General features: G+C 39.5%; 1 protein-coding gene across 1 annotated transcript in view; it reads left to right on the top strand.

The window, feature by feature from the left end:
* Nucleotides 1-10,373: 10,373 nt before the first annotated feature.
* The window catches only part of cntn4 (contactin 4), a 214,013-nt gene continuing 202,380 nt past the window's right edge, over nt 10,374-22,006 (top strand). Inside the window, exon 1 of the mRNA XM_049573046.1 lies at nt 10,374-10,723. The gene's annotated coding sequence lies outside the window, so the exon portion shown is untranslated. The remainder of the gene's footprint in view (nt 10,724-22,006) is intronic.

Raw genomic sequence — 22,006 nt, 5'->3', positions numbered from 1 at the left:
AACCTGAAATTAAACATTTACTCGTTTCCCTTTTACTTTTCACATATGAGACATGCTCTGCAACTCCCACTGACAGAGTACCTATATCGAATGTTAACAACAACATATCTGCTTAGCTTTGTTTTCTGCTTTCTAGACACCTGCATAACAAACACATAAACACATCAAATTAGCACATCTGCTTTCACACAACACATCCTGTGATTTGACACGTATTGCTTGAAAAGTGACACTGTTTTAACCTGTTTTCAGCTCAGAATGACTTGATTAGATAAGTGACTTTAGGAAACAAACAAACATACTGCTAGCCAGTATGGCCACAAAATTAAAAACTATATATTTCATACAATCAATCAGTTAATAAAAGCCTGATCATAAGTGATACACCTAAAAATAAGATATAAAATAAGATAAAAATATGCACTACATATGAAACCTTAACAACTTGGGCAAAAAAATATTTGAAAACAAGCATAAATTATATTAAAAAAAATACAACCCTTTAATATATTGTACTTTCATTCGGTCAAAAATCAAGTTGTACAGTACTTTGGTTTATGGCCAAATATTGGTAGCCTGTGTGGCCATTTTTGCAGGTCTGCATGCTGAAAGATATTTCCATCAGCCTCAGCTATACATTACTTTATTACTTACTTTATTTGCTCATCTTTTATTCGCTCTAACACCATCTTTTAACTGAATGCAATGCAAGCAAGCATTAGTTTGAATGCATTGTTGTCCACTGGAATGTTTTAACCGGCTGCAAGCGACAAAGCGCTATCTTTTTTGAGCCAAACTTCTGTTTACTTCTGTCTCTTGCTTTGAAAGCTCTACAATTGACAAAGAGTGGAGTATTTGTGAAATTGAAATGATTCAACACCTCCTCATTTATCCACAAAAACCTTAAAAAGGTGGCAGCTGGCTGGAGGAAGAACGGCACATTACATGATTGGCCACTGCAATGTGACAACAGGTTGCATTTTTCCAAAGTTGAATCTGTTTCAATGCAGCTGTGCTGCAGTTGTTTTCTGGCCTCCCTGAATTTGGTGTGAATGTAGCCTTTGTGTTCTCAGTTCACAGGGGATAACCACATTGGTCTTTCCTCCAAAACCTTATTTGTTAAATCTGGAGTGAAATTTTAAGATAAAAGGAAAATTAATACAATTCTTCCGAATCTCATACTATTTCTTAGGTACTGCAGTTGTCCTTAAATAATATGTACTGTTGCATGCAGTATGCATGCAATCAGGACATAATACTTTCTCATAACAGTACGCCCTTAACTTTGACCCTCTTGCTTTTATATCCGTTACCTTGGAGATAAAACAAACGTCACTTACCGAGTTTGCCAGAGACGGAAATCCACCCGGAAGGATCTGCTAATGTTACATTAAAATGTATGTAGTTTAACATCAAAGTTATAACTTCACAGATTGTAGATTATAGATTGCATAGATTATAATTGCAGCAATGAAATTACATCTGCATTTGTCTGTCGTTGTTACTTTTAAGTTAGGTCCTTTTGTTGTTTGTAATAGTGATGATCATTTTGTTCACAATATTCCTATTGCTACTATTCGACTGAACATTAGTTCATTCATAGGTCATTGCGACTTCTGACAGCTGTCAATCAGCTGTCAAGCTGTCATCTGTTTGCGGCTCAGTCGCTGTGATGTATCTTCCGCTGCACAGAGGATTGTGGGTCAGAATAGCCAGAGAAGCATGTTTGCTTGCATACTGCAAAATTTGACCGGATGTAGTTCAACATCCTGGTATTTTTGGCATACTGCATTTGACATACTATGTATTGAGACATACTAAATGTTTTTCTGGCACACTGGTGGTATGGGTATTGGAACCTATGGGTTATATTTGGTTTGTTTAATCAGTACAGGAGGTTATGTGCTGCATTATTTCTTGAGCAGGCACAATAAAGTAAAATGTTTTCAGTCTTTTTGCTATCAGAAATGTTTTTTTATTATTTTTTTATTTTGTTCGTTATTCTGAAAGTTTTACACTTTTCTCACCTGTGGCTGAGACCACAGTGGCCAGTCACCCTACAACTGTGTTTAACAACCTCACCTTTTTACAACTTTACAAATCCTCTGATATAAACATATCATCTCCCCACTCTTTGAAAGCCTGAACTCTTAACAAGATGTGGTGTGGTGCTATGTGGCGCACAAAACCCAGGGAGTCATAAATATATTTACTACAGGCCTAGTAAATGAGGGAGGTGAAATCATTATAAATACACTTTCCTTGGGGAATAAATTATGGCACACTGAGACAACTTCTCTGCAGTCACTCTGAAATAAGCATGAAACTGCCAAATGGGGTTTCGGTGTTTTTATTGCTTTTAGCTGTGTGTGTGTGTGTGTGTGTGTGTGTGTGTGTGTGTGTGTGTGTGTGTGTGTGTGCATTTATTTTTGCGTGTGGTCTATACAGTGTCACTGTTTGGGACTGTTTTTTTGACTTAAAGCCGGCTGACAGTTGGACAGTGCATCTAATTAGGGCCATAATAGGTGCCTGCACTTTTAAAAACTGCAGCTGCATTTAGTTTCAGCTAAAAAGTTTTGTTCCTCCATTGAGGTTATGGTTAAGGTCTGGGAGCCTCCAGAGAATTAATATGCAAGTTAATGAAGTGATAAAGTGTTCCCTGAACTGACAAGAGTGTTACATGTGCGTAAACAAGGGGATAGAAAGTTTTGTGCACATCTGAAGTGTTTAAGTTGCATTCTGAAACACACTGGTATCCAGTGGAAGTCATGATCAGCATTAAATGGATACATCAAATGTCTCAATAGTGGAAAAAAACTGCTGAATAATGGTCAGAGCTTAAACTCCTGTTGAGGCAGGAATGACGCAGGGCAGGAATGACCTGTCAAAGCTGCTGGGTATCATCCCTTAAAGCTTTTGACACATTTTAAGCCGAACTTCACTGAGACTCTGCTTCACCGACACTTAGATATCCTGCTGATACACTGCACTTCTTTAGCTCTGACAGCCTGTGTGATTATGTAAATGTCTGTGGTTCAGCGTGCACTCACCGCACAGTTGTGACAGTCCAGGATGTAGTGATGGCTGGAATCAGTGAATAGAGAGGGATTTACAGGTGTTAGTCAAATCAGTTTATTGATTAAGGTTGAGGTGCAGAAAGGTTATGGACCCATTTGACCTGCTGCCCCTGCATTCCCTGCCAATACTAGTGGCGAATATTGATCCTTTCAGGCAATCCGGCTTAATTGAAGGGAGCCCTTTTTTAATATTGAATGGTCAGAGAAAGAGATGAATGATGTTGAGGCAATTTTAACCACATGGGAGAGAGAAATGGTTGGTTAACCAGTGTTGTTTGTAGGAAACTACAATTACTGCATGTTCTTTATTCACTGTAATGGGAAAATTAGGTAACATTATATGTAATAGGGACCCCCCCTTTCCCGGAAGGAAATGCAGTGATGTCTTTGTAAAAAAAAAAAAAAAAAAAAAAAAATCTCTGTAAAAATCAGTCGCTGTAAAAATCAGTCGCTGTTTTTAGGGCACTATCCTAGCAGGAAATGCAGTGATGTCCTGGAAAAAATAACCATTTTTTTTATGCCACTTGCCAGATAGAAAAGACAGCAAAGTTTTTGGGGCACTATCCCAGCAGGAAACACATTGATGTCTCAGTAAAAAGCGGTTGCCTCAGGGCACTATCCCAGCAGGAAACACAGCAATGCCTCAGTGAAAAACAACCACTTTTTGGGGCACTGTCTCGGCAGAAAATGCAGTGATGTGTTGCTTAAAACACAACTGCTTTTCCTGGCATTTTCATGGCAGAAAATGTAGTGATGTCTTGGTAAAAAATAACCATTTTTATGGCACTTTATAGATAGGAAACACAAAAACAACCACTTTCTGTGGCACCATCTCAGCTGGAAACACAGCAATGTCTCAGAAAAAAAACAATCATTTTTTTATGGCACTTTCCCTAGTGTTTAACTAAAAACCACCAATGTTTGGTGGCTAGAAAGCCATTGAAAACACAGCAATGACTCACTAAAAACAACTAGGTTTATTGTTTGTTGGTCTCAAACAGTGGTCTGCAGTCGTCTTGCCTTGGCTTCATGCCATCTGGCATTCTTTCCACCCGCTGATGAAAAAGCCAGCTCATAAACTACATCAGCAGTGATATACATATGAAATGTACAAATGTAACATATTAGTGAAATGTCACGTAAAATGTCGTAAACCAAAAAACATTTTCTTCTGGCGACAATCTGCGGCACTCAAGAGTGAGGTCATGGTGACTTCGTTGTTGTTCATGGTGTCACCCAGTTATAGGAAAAAAAATTGGTCTCCATTAAATTCACTGCAGCACCATCATATTTCTGTATTAACCAGATAAGATAATTCATAAATTAATATCCTTAAATTTATGTATTATTAGAGGGATGCAGTAGTTCCTTCTTCAAGGAAATGTGGCATATGCAAATTGCTCAGTTGGTCCTGTGGGTGGTCTCTGAGTTTTCTCAAAAAAAACCCAAGCATGAGTGAGTTACTTGAATGACTCCAGCTGGGAGAAGTGCACTCCTGAATCCAAATTGATGTGAGTGCAGGAGAGATTGTTATTTTTCAAAAAAAGACATTTGCAAACTAGTTACTGAAGTGTCAGAAGACAAGGGAGAAACCCAGAGTTGTTTTTTTTTTTCTTCCTCTCTAGGACCTTTCAACAGATACGCATCAGGCTACAGGCCTGCCTCATTTGATAAGATTTTGTCCCACATACCTCATGTCTGTGAGGGGGTTTGTTGTTAGATATGACCTAGAAAAAGAAGTGAATAACTGCTCCTTTTAGTGCCACAGTCGAAAGAGTAGAAAATTCCAACTCTGCATGGATTTAAAAACAGAAAGTGAGACAATTCTGGATTCTGATGCAAACACACCTGTTTGGTGAATTGTTTTAAAGGAGATACTATTTTATTTTATTTTTAAAGTTTTTAAGTGTGTTTACTTTCAGGATAGTGACACTTAAGCTGAAGGTATGTGTGAAGCAAAGTGGATTACCAAAAGTAATATACATTACAAATTACTAAATATACACAGACCCCCTTGGAGTGCCTCAGTGGATGCACACTGTAAGATATTAATCCTTGTGTTTTGTTGACAGTACCCCCTAATTATTTGCACTGCTGTATCTGTAATAACAATTGCAAAATCTACCAATTTCAACTCCAAGTATCTGATTGTATTTTCTTTTGACCTTATTAAAACCCAATATGTAAAAGAGTTTTGAAGTGGCAGCCCTATTTCTATTGCACAGATTGAGTTTGCATATTTGAAGGTGACACATGGAAATGATCATGAAGGATTGTTACTATACCAAATGCAGAAGTGTTTCATATTTTATCTGTTCTATGGGTTATGCATGAGCAAATATATTTCCTTTTGTTTGCTTAAAAGTAATTCACAGACAGTATGATATATTGCACAGTGGTGTTACTTATGTTTGGGGTCATTTAGACCTCATGGACGTCTGACTGTGTGTTATGTGTCACGTTCTGTAGTGGAGCAATTCTAAGCAATTCTTATGAAATTAGGAAAAAGTATAAATGTGAAAAAATAACTGACTCGAACAATGGACAGTTTACTCAGAAAAGAAAGATTAATTGATGCAGCAGCATCAGAGATATTTGGCTCCATTCACAAACAGTGGGTACACACAAATTGGTACTTTAAAAGTCCCTACAAAATCCAGGATTCATCAATATTTCCTCATCTGAATTTGTTCATAATCTGCAAACAAATTAAAATGAACTCAGACTACGCGTACATACAAATGTTGAAAACCTGGCTGTCTCAGAAAATGTAAACACATACCTTTTAACCATATGCATAGCATACTGAAACTGCACTAATTACAAAATAATGTTAATGCATAGGCCAAATGTATTAGCCTAAGTTCCTATGTAAGTAAAGCCCCTTCATTCTTATTAATTAGTGTCAAAATTGAACTATTCAGCAATAAAAAGTGAGTGTCCCTGGCCTAGCTTACAGTGGAGTATATGAGGTTGACCATATTAAAATGTTACAATTTCTAGTCATGAAACTGCGCATATGTAGCCAGTGGTAATTGTTAACAAACTGATAAATATGAAATATTCAGTTTTACCTCCAAGCAGGTATTAAGTTATCTATCTTTGCTGGAAGATATTGTAGCCAGTGCCTTAAGGAGAGAGCGCAGCTTCAGAGACCGACATAACATGTTTGAATAGAGTGATAAATGGCTCATGAGCTATTTCTTACTGCCAAGAGGAGGAATGCAGCTCTGTAATTTCCTGGAACAGTATCTAAGTCATCAAACATTGCACTCTCACCTGATACCTTCTCAGGTTCAAGTTCTGTCCACCACTGGTTTCCTCACTACAGTGACATTTCAGAGGAAAATAGCAGATCAGGCTAGGATCCTTCCTTTATATGGAGAAATGGGGGCATGGCAGTTTGCTGGTTGTAAATAGTGGGCACACGCTTGTCAATTCATAATAATTCTAATTCACTAACATGAGCATAGTGGTAAGAACAAAATTGATACTGCTTTGAGGTTCTTTAAATGGCTGCTTGAGGCTGGCTGCCGAAGCCAGTCAAACTCGACAGACATCCATGTTAAAATGCCCTGGAACAAAAAGGGTTTTGAATTTCTCCCCTTCATCACAACTGTATGGGAGCTGAATTATTATTATTTTTTATAACTCTCCCATTTACATTTTATAATGGCTTAAAGTCATGCATGAATAAGGGTAGGCCGCTTTGAGTAAGGCTGTCTGCTGATAGTGTCCTCAGCCTCTCAGTCAAAACCAACCCTCGCTCCTCCACAGCACCAGCCTCTTGTCCACATATGGTCACCTCTGAATCCAAAAAAAACAAGATGGCGACGGACAAAATGAAGAAATTGAGGCTTCAAAACGGGAGCCCACAAACCAATGGGTGACCTCACGGTACATACGTCCATTATTTTTACAGTAGTATGAAATTTCTGTACACATTAGTGAATAAGACCCATTGCTTATTTTCCCATACTTTCTTCTACTTTATGAAAACCTGGCACCTATCACCCACAATGCAACTCAGCGCCCAACAGATCTGACAGAAATTTGGGTGTGCTATGATAGTAGCAGCAAATGTAGCCTCGAGCCACTAGCTTCAAGCAGAGATGAGGAGAGTCTACAGAGGTCTGAAAGCTCAGTTCTTTTTAACTCCACACCCCCAGATTTGTTTAATGTTGAAACTTTCAGTCTGCAGACCCAACTGACACTGACTCAAGTGACATCACCTCAGGCATTTTTTTTATCAGACTTCATAAAACTCCCTCTGGTGACCATGAAAAGGGGCCATCATAAGGAGAGGTAAACCAGGCAAACGTTAAGCCCCTCCCCCCCAGCATTTTGGGAAAAGGCTCAGTACATTCTCACTCTGACCTTATGACATATCGACATCTGGTCATGGAGGTGCAAGGTACCTGCATTGGTTGTTGATGTTCTGGGGTATCGTGTCAACTCCTGCCTGTTACATGAATTGTCTAAAGGACGGCTTTTTTAATCAGTGCCTGATGCTGGAAGTCACTGCCCAACTTCGGATTTCGACAACTTTGGTTAGGTTGCTTTTATTGGCACATTTTGAAATGACAACTATAAACCCCTGTTAAACCTCCCACAAAGGCACTATACAGAGCATCACCATTTCCCAAAAACCCCATGAGTGGGGCTCCTTTGAGCCACCATATAACTTGACACATTTAGGTAGGACAGTTAGCAAGATACCTAAAACTGACACACATGTATTGTTAAGTATAACTGTCTGTCAATATCTTGAAGGCCCTCTTTGCCTGGGGCCTCCCAGAATCTAGGTTCACCACTAACCATGGATGTACACTGAACAAAAATATAAACACAACACTTTTGGTTTTGCTCCCATTTGCTCCCCACTCAAAGATCTAAAACATTTTCTATACACACAAAAGACCATCTCTCATAAATATTGTTCACAAATCTGTCTAAATCTGTGTTAGTGAGCACTTGTCCTTTGCCGAGATAATCCATCCCACCTCACAGGTGTGGCATATCAAGATGCTGATTAGACAGCATGATTATTGCACAGGTGTGCCTTAGGCTGGCTGCAATAAAAGGCCACTCGAAAATGTTCAGTTTTATCACAGCACAATGCCACAGATGTCGCAAGTTTTGAGGGAGCGTGCAATTGGCATGCTGACTGCAGGAATGTCCACCAGAACTGTTGCCCGTGAATTGAATGTTCATTTCTCTACCATAAGCCGTCTCCAAAGGTCTCCAAAGCCGTCTCCAAAGTCTCCAAATTTGTGAACAATATTTGAGGGAAATGGTCTTCTGTGTATATAGAAAATGTTTTAGATCTTTGAGTTCAGCTCATGAAAAATGGGAGCAAAAACAAAAGTGTTGCGTTTATATTTTTGTTCAGTGTATGAAGACAACTGGATAAAGCGTTTGAGATGGGGCCCTGATCATTCTCGGAAAGTTGCTCAGTGGGGCACGAAGCCAATAAAGTTCAACTTCTGGGGTATAAAATTTGTCAGATCTTCTGCATTGTTCTGCTGATAGAGCAAGCCTGGTCTCACTCTGAAGTCACTGAAAACCGGCTCTTGGTCAGTGACTTCTGGCCTTAGACACCCATGAAATAATCTGTCCTTTCGGCATGATATGCTGCCAGTCATAGCCTAGCAGCATCAGGGGTAACACTGTGGGACAGCAATGAAAGTTGAGGCCACGAAAGTCCAAGTAGGGCAGGCAGGTGGATGGGTCCAACAACCACCAACTTTCCCCCGGGAGGCCGGTGTTCACATCCCATCTGACTGTAAAGCCAAACCGTGTTCTTTTTTTCCTGCCAAAACCTAATCATATGGGTGTGTAGGCAAAATGTAACCATGTGTGTTTGTTGTTGAAGAAAAAAAAAGTCAATTTGCAGTGTTGTACCTACATAGTGCATCCATGTTGAAAGAGATAAGATAGAAACTGTCCATTTCCTGTGAAACCAGAAATGTACTTTGAGAACACACATTGCTTGTACAAGCGCAAAGTTGATACGGCATCCCAGAATGTCAACAACCATCGCACCTACCTTGCACGTCGTATCTGGACGTGGAAAGTCCATGACCAAATGTCGATATGTGAGGTCAGAGTGACAATGTGTTGAGCTGACCTTGGGTTTAGCCCTCCGCTAACCTGATTGGGGATAAAATGACTAGTTGCGCGGTTCTTCAAGAATTTTTAAATGTTATCAGACCGAATGGATAAAATCCTGACAGTGAAATGAGTTATTTCACGGGGGGTTGTGACATTTAAAAAAACAATGTATCCACTGATTACAAATGTATCTTTCACAATGTAAGTCTAAGGGAGAAAGTCTTTTTTGGCCACATGGCATCATATGACCTGAGAGAGCGGTGTTCACTTCCCATAAGATTCTAAAGCCAAACTCCTTTTTTTCCCCGAAACCTAACCATGTGCTGACTGAGAGCGGTGTTTGCATCTCTCAAGATTATAAAGCCAAACCCTGTACTTTTTTCTTAAATCTAACCATGTGCTTTTGTTGTTGAAGGAAAGAAACGTCAGTTCTCGATGTTGTACCAACGTAAATTCCCTGTGAAAACGGAAGTGGATCTTGACAGAAGTCAATGCATGTAACAGGCAGAATTTGGCATGGTGAGCCTCAACAACCAACTCACCCAGGGTACCTTGCACATCGTTTGTGGACGTGGAAAGTCCATGACCAAACGTCAATATGCGACGAGGTCGGAGTAAGAGGAGGTCAGAGGAGTTCCCCTACAAGTATTTTTTTGAACTGTTAAAGAAGGCTGGGGGACTCCGATAGCCAACAGTACATTAGAGTGAGCCAAAAACATGTTTATCATCAAAATTTTCAATATTTTATTTTATGTTTTTAATAAAAACATAACTTACATCGAATGTGTGCTTTTCTTTTCTCTGTTCAGAGCTATAACTGGTTGTTAACCACAGTATAACAAGGCAGCTGAAAGGTATACAATGTGTTCCATCAACAACCCAGACTGCTTGGGCATCCCAGCAGCAGCATCAGGAGGAGGAGAAGGAGTAGGAGGTGAGGAAGGAGTAGTAGTAGCAGGAGGAGGGAGTCCGTTCCGCTTGGATGGCCGAAGCAGTGAGGAGGCTGGTCGGCGGGGCAGACAGACAAGACAGCGCTCTCTCTTCCTCCTCTTCCCTCCGTCGCTCTCTTTTCTTTCTCGGCCGGCCGCGTGTGCGTGCGTCCCGCTCCGCTCCGCTCCAGCACTGTTCGCGCAGGCAGGGAGGGAGGGAGGCAGGGAGGGAGGGGAAAAGAGGGAGAGACACTTGACGCATCGGAGTGAGTGAGCACACCAAGGCTTCACTTTCCAATATGCAACCTGCGAGACGCCACGCCGTCAGCTACTTGTGCTTCTGACACTGAGAGAGACAGAGAGGAGAGAGGCGGGGATGGAGGTACAGTAGTGGAGCTGCACAGACACGGCACAGCCCGCGAATGTAACGCCACACAAAAGAAAGAGCAGCATCTTTGCGCACAAGTCAGGCGGATATTTTTTGGCCGGGAGCGTCGCCGCGACTCGACAGTGATGTCTGTGTGCAGAATTTTGTATAGTGATAAAACACGGATTAATCTGAGGCTGTGAATTCCTCGGAGACATTTACTGCTGTGAGGACAGGTAAGATTATTATTATTATTGTTATTATTAATCCATCATTTCCCATATAGTAACTTAAGCATCTCTTAAGTTAAATCGCCATCAGATCAGCAGTAGTGGCAGCTCAGACCCAAATAAAGCTCAGTCTACATCCTAACTTTTCCACAGATTACATTAAAACCTTGATGCTGTGTAGGGAGGCAGCAGCAGCAGCAGCCGGGATTGCCTTCTCTGAATTTCACCCTCTGCTGATCTCATTTGCCTCTGTCTACTTTGTTGTGGGACTATCATGGTGGTGGAAGGAAAGTAATCTGCGAGTGTGTGTGTGTGTGTGTGAGAGAGAGAGAGAGAGAGAGAGTGTGTGTCTCCGATCAGTACAGATGTTTAGTAATCCTCGTGCGTTGACCCTCCCATGAATAATCCCTGCGGATTTTGCTGATTATGCTGCCCGCCGCCGACTGCTGACCACCTATCGTGGACACGAGAATCCAGTCTAGTCCTGGATACCGCGGGATTAAACCGGAGAAAACTTGAGCTCCAACCATAACACACCCTGCTCACATCTTTAAAATTAAGTCTTGAGTAGCTGAAGGTAAACCCACCTTGATTTATGCACTTTAAGGATTATCCAAACTAATTCAAAATGAAAGTTCAGATTGTGTTTATGTTGGCAGTTTGACGAGATCAGAATGAATCAGCCGCTGAGCTACTGCTCTGATGGTGTTTATCAGTGTATCTGTCACTCACTATATTAACTGTCCAGTGGTAGCCTGTGGGCCTGGAGTCTGGTGGCCAGCAAATGCCATGTAAGCCTACTTTAATATGTTTAATAGAGGAGCATCTGTGCAGCTTCAGCACATCTGACGTGCCAACTTCTGCCAAAGCTGCTCCCTCAAATGATATCAAAAAGTGATTCCTGTAGAATTTTTTTTTCCCACTAGGGAAAACAATAAACTGGCTGGTACAGGGAAAATGTGTCAGTGTGATGATAACACCTGTCAGAGCTGTGTTATCACGCTGCAAATGAGCATGTATCTGATGATGTATTGGCTCATTCCCCATTAAGTCTGCGCCTGACTGAGGAGCAGCTCCAGTAACTCTGTGTGTGATCCAGTTGCATAGACTTCTCATCTGATTTGACAAGTGCTGAACTTCTTCTAAAGGTTAGCGGAGGAGGGGGGGGAGAAAACTTCACCTTAAAAAGTGTCCAGGAAGATTATTCTACAGCTCAGTCTTGATTTGTGAACATGAGCGTCGATAGCTCCCCCAAAAGCCTGAGACAAGAGACTCTCCTGAGATCCAAGTATAAATATTTAAGATTGTTAAAAATGGCTGAATTAAGGTCTGGGGAGCAGGGAGTAGATTTAACTCCCACCTTTGCATATGATGAAGATGTCAATGCTACAGGCTCAAACTGAAGCTTAATTACTGCGTTGATTGGCGTCTAATGATATCCAGGAGCTGCGTCATGCAGCCCAGGCCGCCCGCATGCAACCTTTCAGGAAAACAGCCCTTTAACGACCCCTTTGACATCCTGGAAGCCAACACGCCTGTCAGAAGTGACGGAGCACAGAAGTGACATTAACAATATCCTGGGATAGGTGCTTTTAGAGGCGCGGCATGAAAATTTCATTGCTCGGTTTCCACAGGAAGTATCGAAGAAATGTTTCATCAAGGTCATTTTTATTTCATGTCTCTCCAGGAAAGCCAGCTGAGGGAACAGAAGAAAGGGAGAATGTGTTTTTTTTGGTGTGTGTGTGTGTGTGTGTGTGTGTGTGTGTGAGATATGACAGAGAAGTTTCTACACGTGGCTGTTTCCTTCTTGTATTAAATACAGGAGTAGTCTTCACAGGGACTTGTTTTGTCACAAGGTGTCATTATGGCCACACGGACACTTCACATTAATCATAATAGTTTCACCATCAGTCTGTCAGTTGTTTGAACTGAGGCCGGCTGGGAGTTGGAGAGGGAGGGGATGATAAGACTTGTTGCTTCATCTTTCACCTTGCCTCCATCTGTTGTCTACCTCTCTGTCTACATCTTGGGCCGAACAATCCTTTCTAACGGATTGTTACTAATGAAAGTATTCCAAAAAAGACCATATTCCTATAAGCTGTTTACATGACTAATGAAAATTAATATTCCTATAGTATTCCTGTTTACATGCAGCTGTGTGTACTCTAACATGTTGTTTATCACGTGAAAATATGGAAAATTGAAACCGCTGTATCTTATGTTAGGTTAGGTAGATTTTTTTTAAAGTTTTCCATTGGTGGCAGACTTGTTCACCCGTGCGAACACAGCCTCCCTATTTCAGTCCCCTCAACCAACTTCTTGAAAAAATCGGCATTGTAATGTTCAGGTATATCGGAAAGCCTGTTGATGTCCAAGTCTCTCATAATGTGTAAAAGTAGGTGTGTTTCTCCGTCTGATCAGAAATACCGGCTTTTGGTTGGTTGGTTGGTTTGTGTATAACAGTGTAACGTATCTATGACAAACTTACAGTAGACAGACAAGGTAATTGAGACCAATATTCTCAACGTGCTGTATATATGTCCAAAGAATGATATTTAAACCAATAATACGGGCATATCCCCCATGTCTTAATCAGAAAATACTACATTCAGAATAATGTAATAATTGGCCCTGGAGCAGTTGAGCCTTGTGTTTTATTCTTCTCAAGCTAACATATAAATTTTAGGCCTGAAGAGGTGAAAATATATGGTAGATCTGAAAGTGTTGGTTTCAATATGCAAAACATTGATTAGTAAGTCATCAGAAAATGAATAGGCAACTTTTTTCTTTTTTTTTTTTAATCGGCCAATCATTTGAGTCATTTTTAAGCAAAGCTTCTCTGGTTTTATTTTCTTCATTGTGAAGATTTGTGCTCTTAGTTTCTTGCTGATAAACTAACTGTTTTCCTCACTAATTTGAATCTGTCATTTTTATCTCCGGGAAACTGTGATTTTTTTTTTTTTTTTTTACTATTTTCGAACATTTTCTAGATAAAATTATTGATCGATTTATATAGAAAATAATCTTCTGATTAATCTTATGGGGCTGCACCTAACATTTCCATCGTCAATCAATCTGTCGATTATTTTTTTGAATAATCAATGAGTTGTTTGTGCTGTAAAATGGCAGGAAGTGGTAAAAAATGCTGATTATTGTTTCCCAAAGCCCAAGGTGACATCCTCAAATGTCTTGTTTTGTTTACGACCCAAAAAATTCAGTTTGCTGTCATAGAGGAGTAAAAGAACCAGAAAATATTCAAATTTAGAAAGCTTGGATCAGAGAATTTAGTCTTGTTTCCCATAAAAGGTTTCCTTAACATTTTGATTATCAAATTAGTTGAGGATTATTAGTTGACAACTAATAGATTAATCATGAGAACAAAGTTCAATCCTTGTAAACAGTATTTCATGAAAAAAAAATGTTTTTCTTTCCTCTGCTGCTGTCAAATGTCCATCATCCTTGCATCCACTGTAACAGACAATGAAGTGTGCATTTATGCGACTGCCTTGCTGATCAGTTTAAAATCACGTGTCAGAGATAAACACGGCACCAAGCAACAAATAAAAGCAAACGCCTGGTGTTAGTTGTCTAGCACTATTGTATATTTTCTTTTTTTTGTGCTTCACTCTGCTGGATTTTCAAAGTAAACAGCGCCGTGAGATTTTCCACAACCCCATAATGGATGAGGAAGCTGCAGACCCCTGATACCACTTTACCGGAGTGCAGTGTGGTTTTATGTATGCCTTGCATTACTTGTTTGAATCTAGCATAATAGAGTTGTTTGACAAGCTGAGCTGCGAGTGGTGAAGAAATCTCGCCTGTCAAGCAGGAAACTAGAAAAGTACAATTTATTCCTTCGCCTAACTCTAAAAAGGTATGATAGTCACAATTAGGCTGTATTCCAGAAGTGTCAGCATGCCATCAAGCCAATACAGAAAAAGATGAATTTTGTTTTCACTTTATCAGAGTGGCTCATAGAGTCAAGAAAAGATGGAAGGAAAGTAAAAAATAATGTGGAGGACCCACTGTAAGGCTCCCTGATACCGTTTTGTGAATTTCGTTTTTTTTTTTTTTTTTTTTTTTGGGAACTACTTCTGCTAACAAAATGCAATTACAGCAAAAAGAAAAAAAAATCTTCAAAAGGCAGCTTCTCTAAATGAGTTTCCTTCAGTTTGATGTTTCCCTGCCCGACACAGGCTGGATTTCATTGAAACAAATCTTTTATCTGCATACAAAATCTTCCTCCCACCATACTTTACTTCTAAGGGGATGAAAGATTGTTGTCTAATTCAGTTAAAGGAAGGTCATGAATAAGTGTAATTTTTTTTACAAAAGTATGTCCAATCTTCACCATCAAAAGCAGCTGTGAGCGCACTGCTGTGAAGTGGGAGCCCTGACACAACTGCCAGGAATAAGTACACTTGACTATAATACAGCAGAGCTCCTCAGTGTTGTTTACCGAGTCCCATCTCTCTGTTCATTTTTAATATTTAGATTGAAGGAGGAAAAAGATCCAAGACGGCTCATTGAGACAGCTCCATTTCCTGCTCTATTTATCTAGTCTCATTGGTTCTGTAAATGCCCTATTTGTAATCCAATCATATTAGAATAATTTCTCTGCTTTAGCGATGCTTCATGATGCTCTGTCACTTCTACGCCTTTGGTTTCAAGGCACCGCTGTCCTTTGGGGTAAGTCTTCACAGACTGTCTGAGACTGCAATGTTTCCTAATTCAAACATTGTTGTACACTGCCTCTCCTTGGGAATGGCTTTAATTGAGTGCTTAATAAGAGCATCGCCACACAGCAACCAACTTCGGGGGAGGGATCTGAGCGCTAGCGGTGCTGCATTATTGAATGTACTTACATAAGGCCTGCAAACATTTTCTTCCCAAGCAAACTCAGAATGAGACCAGGTTCATGGTTCTAGATAATACACCACGTCTGAGAGTGGATTTGTTGTTTCTGAAGATCCACAGTAGCATATTTTCAGAGGTGTATTGTGCTCTACTGGGTGTGGCTCTTATGTGAGAGCCATCTTTCCTCTCTCATTTAGTACAATATAACCAGTCGATCAAACTGCATTCCCCACAGGGCATTGTTATTTTCTTTGTCTGAATCGAGATTAAAGGACTGATTAGGCCAACTGAGATGACTCAAAAAGAATGTTACAAATATACCCTGAACACTGTGTTGCTGTCTGTTGATAACTGTTGATAAAATACAAACAGCCTTTACAAAATACAAGCTTTCTCCGGTTGGATCATGAAGTTTTTTGGGGAGAATTTTCATGCTTACAAAAACTGAACTACATGTCTTACATTTCTTTATGCTTGGAAAACAAAAATGCTCATTGTTATTATAGCTCATACAGTGCCCTATGATGATATCGCATTATACCTTGAGTTACATGCCAAACAACACAACATAATTTATATATATATATATATATATATATATATATACTGCTTGTCCTTGTATTTCCTTTAAAACTACAAAATCTTTGTGCATCTTCCTTATCAGGAGCTTTTGGGACACAAAAAAACTGGAGCATCAGACTAAACAGTGTTTGTTGATTATGTTGAAAGAGGAAGAGGATTATTTTGAGTGAAAAGAGTAAATTAGGACAAGAGATGGAAATGAAGGCGAAGTAGCGAGGTCATATTATCCATGGTGGTTAGACAAATGTTCTATTATTTCTGTGAGTGAATATTTTTTTATTAACCAGAAGTGATTTTGTCTTTTTTCTTTTAGATTTAACAAAGAACCTGGCACAAATAACTGAACTACTTGTTCAAATGACATTTTGATTAGTCTGTGTATTGTGTATTGTTAAAACATCTTGTGCTTCTCCAGAAGCTTTAAAGTGTACTCCAACCTGGATGATGCCATTATTATGAGTTTGGGGTTAAAGACATGAGCATTTGGGAGAAGAATGGGGTAGGGTTAGGGGGTGGGGGTCTAATGAAAAATGCTATGGAGTTGCAACATGGGTAGATTTCATAGATTTTAGGGCTTAAGACTCAAACCAGGATATCCTCAGTGCAATAATAAATAGCTGGAGTCCATTTTAATAGTACAAATTTACAGATACCAGCTGCTTTTCATAAAGCAGCTATGTCACGGTAAAAAAAAAACAAAAAAACAACTGTGGCACCATCCCTACTGGAGGAACAGTGACCGGTTGCACGAAACGACCATGATTGTTACCTAAAAGGCAGCTGAAAAGACAGCAATGGGTCACTTCAAAACACTTACATTTGGTGCTTAAAAAGCTGCTGAAACAACAATGGCTTGCTATCAAACACCCATTTTAAGTGCCTAAAAATCAGGTAGAAAAACAGAGATGATTGCTACAAAATGGCCACATTTAGTGCCTCACAGCCCTTGGAAACACGACAGGTCGCTACAAAACACCCATGTTTGGTGCCTTAAGTAGCGCTGGAGTGAAAACACAGCAATGACTCACAAAAATACAACCGGTTTTCTTGTTTGTTGGTCGAGAACAATGGTCTGTAGCTTGGCAGGTGTCTCACTGAAGTGACACGCCATCCACCATCCCCTCCACTTCCTGATGACAAAGTCAGCTGGTGTGTTATGTCACTTTAGAAATGCTGATATGATACACATGAAACGTACCGACTGATTTTGTTTGTGGTTTGCATAAACATATAACGCCAACATTTTCTTCTGGTAACTTGCTGAATACTAGTCACGAAGAAATATTTTTAAAATAACATATTGATAAAAAATTCATTTCAAGTATGTAATGTACATTAAACTCACTGGAAAGTCACAAGAGTCACAGACATATTACACAGGGCCTGAAATTATGAAATTTATATATAGTATGTGTTTCACTACTTGTGAATAGCTTTTTCCACCTGCATACAGTTTTTATTTTCATGCAGTCCTCCAACACAATGGCTGCTGCCTTAATGAAATATATTAGGCAGAATCAATAACAAATATCACATTCAGGCTTGTTATTAATACGCAGGCATATTGGAATTGGTTAAATAAGCCGCTCACGAAATGAGATACTGAAACATAGGTGACACATTTTTTATTTTAAGATGGTGGAGAGTATGTTTCTTCTCAGATTTCTCCCATCAGCTAAATATTTTGATTCTTGTGCGCCAGTTTTACACACACAACCACACTACTGTGAAATTACTGGTCCGAAGCTTTACACATGAACAGCAGCAGATTTTAATTAATGATTTTATCATCCAAAGAGTCTCTTGATAAAAACGCATACAGTTTTACCTTTATGTATCCAAAGATAAAGTGACATTCCTGAGTAGTATAATGTTAAACACACACACAAACCCATGTGCTGCTGAGCACCACTAGTCTGAAGTGTCTTGCTCAAGGGCACCTTCATGGTACCAAATGCCTCTGGAGAATATTGAAAGACAACCAGAAGACCATATTTGGATGCCAGTGTGCACTGACATTAATATTAAGGCTTTGAATTTAACTTATCAGTTAATGCTACATGACGAGGCTCTTTTATCCACATTCACAAACAATATTACAGCAGATGAATTATTTGCTGCAACACAGATTTTGAATAAGAATTTGGTATTATGCCGATTAGTTTGTGGACACATGTTGCAGCTGCTCAATGGATGTGTTCTAATTATTAAATGAGGAAATTATGATGTGGCGTCTGCTATCATTATCATCACTTGCATTTAGTTGTTGATTGAAGTCTCTTTAATACTTTTTTGTTCAAAATTCAGAGAAAAAAAGTCGCTAATGGCTTTCAGCATCTAGAAAGAACATCCTATTCATGTGACTTAAGTTTGGAGAGAACTGCAGATGATGCAACATGCAGGTATTCAAAAACTCATCTCCATCTCAGATGAAATAATTAGGCATTCCAGAAAGGCACTGTTTGTTTAGCAGACCATTTCAGATGTCTGTGGTTCAGATAAATGTGATTCTGTAGTCATTGTTTCAAAGTGCAATTAGCTGCTTCATCCATTTAAACCAAGGACAATAAGAATAAGGAACAAGATAATGCCTATTGGCTTGGCTGTGGAATGGAACACTATTCATTTTGGATTAGATAAGACATGCAGATCCATTCAGCCTCAAAACTGTGGTAATTTGCGTCAGATAATCACATGTCCACATACAAAGAAGCTCAATCAAGCCCACTCTCCTTAGCCTTTACATGGTTGCTGGGTCCAGGGACGCTGCCAGGGATTTTGGGCCTCATGAAAAGAATTTTTACTAGGCCTTCTACATAGCCGGCTGGTAGGCCGCCGATAATTTCTGATGCTATTTTACATAAAACTGTGCATTTTGATGGTATTTTTGACTATCATTCCCACATTTGTGAAAAAAGAACAATCTCTTCCTCCACTTCCACAGTCCTCCCTGACAAACTTGAAAAGGATCCTGGACCTGGCTCTGTAGAGTGTACGTTATAGGGCTGACCCCAAAAATTCTAAGCTTCGAAGCTTCGTTCGATGGCATGGGATTCGATTGTGAAAAAAAAAAAATCTAATAATCGGCCTTTTTTTTCCCGTTTTTTGGGGACCTTGAATGCAACACCATCTCCGAAAAGGAAATAGAAAGTCCGACGTGAAATGAATGAAGACCTATTATCCTGCTTGAACACAGACAACTAAATTCTTTCAACAATGTGACTCAAAATAATGATAAAATAGATTTTACTGATGTAAGATAATATGCTGATGGTGACATTTTCCACCGGTCCGCTGTGCTCTGAGTCTGGTGTCAGTGACACATGCTGCTCTGAGTCGCGCATCTGTCTACTTGCGCTGCAGTGTGTGCAGAGGGTTTTAATTTTAGTGTTAAATCAAAAGTTAAACACTACTTATCAGCAACCAGAAGTGTTTTTTGTTTGTGAATATTTTTATCTCAGTTCTAGGGTTGCAAGAAACTACCTTTTCGCCATAATTTGTAAGTTATTAACTTTTTTGGACTTTTTTTTTTTGCTCAGCAAAAAAAAAAAACAAAAAACTGTTGTTTGCTTCAAGCTGCTTATAGACCAGGGACAAAGTTAATATTCCATAACTTTCCACCACATGAATCACTAACAAACCCACCTTGCTTTTTGAACTACTGGGTAACATACTGTCGACCCTTTGCTTCTTTCTCCTCTCTTAGCTTCCTCTCTTTCCGTTTTTGGCTACCTGATTTTTGAGGCATATTGCCATGTCCGCCTCCTTACCTGCTGTCTGTGACAAATTACCGGCGCACTGCAGCTGATCCAGTCGGACTGAACCATTTTACGTAAATAGAGAGGGGGGGGTGTTAATGTTTCCAAAACAAATAAAGTTATTGTTACCAGTACATTGTAAATAAAATGTATTTGTGATTATAAGTTAGTTAATAACTTAGTGTCCTATTATTTTTTGTCAGTATTGTAATTTTATTAGGGGCCTCTCTGGGCCCCTCTTAATCATGGGCCCCTAGAATCCTTCTCCTTTTTCCCCCCTTTTCGGTGCCCCAGGTTGGGTCATCAGTGCATCTGTATACACTGTGTGGCTTTGTGATTCACCTCACTTCTTCTTTTACCTCAAATTTTTCTTTTTGAAAAACGGATGCACATCATTTCTTTTTGAAATTGTTATTGCCTAACTTTGGATGAGGTCTGATCTCATTATACAAGGCTGAATTATTGAGCATAACTCAAATTATCATGTATTCTATGACGTAAGCGCAGACATTTCCAGCTTCACTAATTTTTTGGGCTAAATTTACTCTCTTATATCTATTTTGGAAGTATGGTTGGCTGTGGATGTGAGTTGCTTATCAGAATAAAGAAAGAAACTCACCAGTCTGTAAACTCTCCTTCTGCTAACTCTGCTAGCTGGTTAGGTCGAAATTTTCAATTGTAAACATGAGAAGACGTGGACATGATGGGCACTAGCTTAACTAGCGTCCCACTAGCTATTGCACAAGTATTGGATAAAAAAAAAAACAACTGGAAGACCTTTATGTCACATCAGTTTCCAACGGAATATCAGAAACTGTGATATCCTTTGTTTCAGGAAACTCAGCTAAATTTTGGGTAGCGCCATTCAGCCATGTGACTCTTTTTCTATATGCTGATTTGACGAAGGAGAGGACTCTTTCGTGTGCTTTACGGAGAATTAGATTTAGAGTGTGAGGTGCTGTCCTATTCCCGCTCATCCTGTGCCACATAGGGAATAAACACTCTGGATGACTGCTGTTCACTGGTAAGAGGTTGCTGCGTAGCAGAGTCACTGCCTGTGCTCGATAAGAGCAACTATGTGGCCACGTTGTTTAGGTCAAGATATGGAAACAAACTAGGACGCATCCCAACAGGGATGCAAGAGATGGAGCAAGTCATTCTGAAGCATATTCCAGAACACTGTTGTCGACACCACCAATGACATAAATGCATTTATTGAGTCTGTGGTGGATTTAATTTGTAAAATGACAGAAGCTATTGTACCCAGAAGTAGAGTTAAATCATTCCGCAACCAGAAACCATGGATAACCAGAACCATCTGGGATGCCATAAACACACTGCAGCCAGTCTGGAGACAATCATAAAGCAGCAAGGAACAATGTAAGAAGAGCAGGAAACGAGGCAAAAATGGCTAAATAACAGTGCACAAGTTGAAAGAGCTCACGGGATTGTGTTTTACTAAAGTTGTACCTTTTATGATTTCATGTGACAAATACATGATTGATTAGAAATTTTTGTTTTAAGAACAAGATAAACAAATAATATAGTTAGTGGTGTTCTGTGCTTACTCCACTAGTTTTGTGCCAGCTGCAACAACATGTTCAAAATGCTTCCATACAACAATTTTAAATCTGGGTTAGTCAGTTTAATTTTGACTTGTCAGGCACTATGTGGATATCTAGAAACATAGAGTAGGTGTAAGCATTTCTCCTCAATAAAACACATACCTGATGTCAGAATGTATTCATTCAGCTGCAGTGAACGCAGTGCAGACATGTTGTATTTGGGCTTTATATTGCTCTTTTTTACTGTACACTATATGGTATACAACTTTCAGTTGAGTGCACACAGATTTTACATCTTATCACCGAAAGGTCTTTATGTGTCATTATTGTATAACATAAAATGGTTTTCAAATATTTGACAGATTTCTGGGATCTTGGATGGTGATTGATACTCTGTTTGGATGAGAACAAAACACTGCCCCTATATTTATGTTTTTCCTCAAGTGGCCTGGAACAAGGAAAACTTTCACAAAATCTTTAAAAAGCAAAATATAGAGTGCCCTGTCCGCAGCGGTCAAGACTTGTTT

The sequence above is a fragment of the Epinephelus fuscoguttatus genome, linkage group LG1, assembly GCF_011397635.1.
Source record: "Epinephelus fuscoguttatus linkage group LG1, E.fuscoguttatus.final_Chr_v1".
NCBI lineage: Eukaryota > Metazoa > Chordata > Actinopteri > Perciformes > Serranidae > Epinephelus > Epinephelus fuscoguttatus.
Note: the sequence above shows the minus strand (reverse complement) of the source record. Positions and strands in the feature narration are given on the sequence as shown.